Below are 3,804 nucleotides of genomic sequence, written 5' to 3'. Positions count from 1 at the left end.
ATCCGTACAGAATTTTAACTACATGTATCTCACCGCATATTTTATTGATGAAAATTGGAAAATGAACAAAAGAATTATCAGCTTTTGTAAGGTGGAAAACCATGAAGGTGAGACATTGGGTAAAAAAATTGAACTAGGTTTGGTTGAATGGGGGAGGCCCAAAATATTTACAATTACACTTGATAATGCAAGTTCAAATAATAGGATAGTTTCGTATATCAAAAGAAAGACAAGAAATAGAAAATATACGATTTTGGAACATGAGTTCTTGCATATGAGATGTTGTGCTCATATCTTGAACTTAATTGTTTCGGGATGGGTTGAAAGAATATGATTAATTAATTGCATGAATTCGAGCGGCTGTGAAGTATGTGAAATCATCTCTACAAAGGTGGAACACATTTAAGTAATGTTGTGATAGTGAGGATATTACTTGTAAAAGTCGTGTATGCTTAGATGTATCAACTGGTTGGAACTCCACTTTTATGATGTTGGATAGAGTTGAGAAGTTTTAAAAAGCATTTCAACGGCTAGAGGATGGAGATTTAGGATATGTTAAGAGTCTTGGGGAGGATGACAATGAGGATGATGATGGTGTTAGTGAGCTGGATAAAGGAGGGGCATCCAAGTTAGGGCCTCCAACCATGTATAATTGGGATAAGAGTAGATTGTTTGTAAAATTTCTAAAACTTTTTTATGATGCAACATTGCGTTTCTTTGGAGCCAATTATGTCACTTGTAACTATCTTGCATTTGAGATTGCAACAATTCATGTTGCAATTAATTTGGAGTGTATAGAAGGGTCTCATAAATTGAGGACAATAGCATTTAATATGAAATCTAAATTTGAAAAGTATTGGAGAAATATTGAAAAAATGAATTTTTTGTTGGATATTGCATTGATTCTTGATCCTCGATATAAAATGTGATGTCTAGATATTCTTTTTAAATGATTTTATGAGGATAACACTTCAAAAGTTCTTATGTTGTTGGATTTGGTTAAAGATGCTTTGACTCGTTTATATGATAGTTATTGTGCAAATGAGAAAAGTGATGTTGGGGCACAAGATCAAACTATGAGTCAATCAAGTGAAGGATGGGCTACTACTACAAGTTCAAATCCTAGGGTAGGTGAAGGTGATTTTGGATCAATGGGATCATATATCCGTTTAAAAGTTCAGATGCGATTGGAGTCAGAAAACTCTTTGGAGAGTAAATCTGAATTGGAGATATATTTAATTGAAAAATGTGAAAATGGTGATCCAAAATTTGACTTGTTGAATTGGTGGAAGGTTAACAGCATTAGATACCCTATGCTTTCAAAAGTTGCGCGGGATGTTCTTGCAGTTCCGATATCTACAGTGGCCTCTGAGTCAGGTTTTAACACAACAGGTCGAGTACTTGATCATTTCCGCAGTAGCCTATCTCCACTTATGGTTGAAGCCCTTATCTGTACACAAAATTGGCTTCGCTCATCTTCTACCTGTTAAACATTCACACTTTAATGGATGAAATTGAGGAGTTTGAGAAATTTGATACAGGTATGTAGCATCATTCACATTTTCTTTAAGTGTCTTTAAAATATATATCATATTAGTAATTTGTTTTAATTATTATGTTTTATTTTTTCATTTTTGTATAGAGCTCATGGAAGACTTAGGGAGTTCTTCAAGACCCACTTCTTTGGTTCGAGATGATTAAATTTAAGGTAGGAAAGCTTGTATAACATCTTTCTTAAAATTATTTATTTAATGTAATTACTAACTTTTTATTGAAATTAACTGCTTGATTTATTTTAATACAATTGCAAGGTTTGTTGAATGGACTATTGGAGTTGGTGGCTATGTGCATATCTATTATTATTAGCTATTTGTTCTAGTTGTAAAATTTTTTATTGGATGTTCTTGTACTTTGAACTTCTAATTTAGATTTGTAATTTGGACTTGTAATTTGTTGGACTTTTAGACTTGTAATTTGTTAGACTTTTTGATTTGTACTTTAGACTTTTGGTATTTGGATTTGTAATTTGTTAGATATTTGGACTTGTAATTTAGACATTTGGAATTTGGACTTGTAATTTATTGGACTTTTAGACTTGTAATTTAGACATTTGAACTTATTTTATTTCATAGCAGAATTTTTTTTTATTGTAGATTTTATTTTTTTGTATCAGTTTTATTTAAAGGCTTATAAGCTTAGAATCGATTTTTTTTACACTAGATTTCTTATTTCAGTTTTTGTGTTGGAACAGTTTTTTATATAGCAGAATTTTGTTTAGATAGCATATTAACAATTTATAAGGCATATTTTTTACAACAGATTTTTTTTACATATCAGATTTTTTTTCTAAAGCAGATTTTTTATAGCAAATTTTTTTTTTACATAGCAGATTTTTAAAATATAATTTTTAAATTAGTTTTTTTAAAATAGAATTTTTTAATGACAAATTTAGATTTTATTAAAATCGAAAAATCGGACCGAAAACCAGTAAAACCGGAGTACTGGTTTACGAGGAAAATCGGTGCGTAATCGGTTTTGAAAAATACAAAACCGGTGTCTACCGGTTCGGTTCTAGATTTTGTCCAAAACCAGACTAAACCCGACCGGTTACACCCCTACCCTTAATGCATAGCATCATGGTACCTAATGGCCCAAGTACCATATCCCAAAGCACTACCTCACCAATATATTAGCCCAACTTTATTGGATTCGCTTATATCCCATTACAACAAACGTCACCATTTATATTCATTTTTTATTGGCACTAGATGTCCAAAAACAAAGTCTTGATTAATTTCGGGAGTGCAGAGGCTCTCAACAAAGAGTTTCCCACAAGTGCACATTAGGTAATTCAATGAAAAGTTCTCCCATTCTGATTGCCCCTAAAAGATATTTGCATCCTAGGATTCGAATCTTAAATTTTGAAGGAGTGTACCACCATCTCAACACATAATAACACCAGCCCACATTTCCAACTACTAGAGACATGCACCCCCAAGTTCATTTTCATTATCAGCACACCTAAAGCAAGTAATCCCACAAAGCTTATGCTTGGTTTGGATTCCCAGATGAAACACAAACCACTCTATCACATTTTGTACGATCAAACAATCTTTGTATCCAAACGGTTATATGACCAAGCCACACTCATCCCACTTCATCTCTCTTTTTCTCAATACTATTCATTGCCATTACAATTCATTGCTCCTACTGTAATGGCTAGCAATAGAACTGCTTTTCTTGTACTTATTGACAACCTAGCTTGAAGCTAATAGTGAACCTGCATGCTGTTATTAATTGGTATTCTAAAGCTAATTTTTGGTGGGACCACTCATAATTTAGAATTTGACTTAAATAAATTAGAGAAAAAATAACGTAAAAAATTTTCTAATCTATAATTAATAATTAGAATGATGTAAATAATAATTGATATCTTTTGAAATTATTGAATTATATAAATTTTGAAAAGTAAAATAAGTTTATTTTTGTGATTTTAATATGTTTATGGGTATTCCATTTAATAATTTATATTAGTTAATTTGAAAATATATTCATAAATAATACTCAATCATTACAAACACTTTTCAATAATTAGTGAGACCCACCACTTTACCAAATTTTCATAAAAAGTTAAAACCATTTCATCGCATTTCTACATCCAAACATATACACTTTTACAAATCAATCCATCTCATCTTAACTCAAATATCTCACTACTATTCACGAATCATTTTATCTCATATTATATCATCTAACTATCCAAATGCGGCCTTATTCTCCCTCTTTATCCAAATACGCTTAATA

The sequence above is a fragment of the Carya illinoinensis genome, chromosome 8 (genome assembly GCF_018687715.1).
Source record: "Carya illinoinensis cultivar Pawnee chromosome 8, C.illinoinensisPawnee_v1, whole genome shotgun sequence".
Taxonomy (NCBI): Eukaryota; Viridiplantae; Streptophyta; class Magnoliopsida; order Fagales; family Juglandaceae; genus Carya; species Carya illinoinensis.
This window is presented reverse-complemented; position numbering follows the sequence as displayed.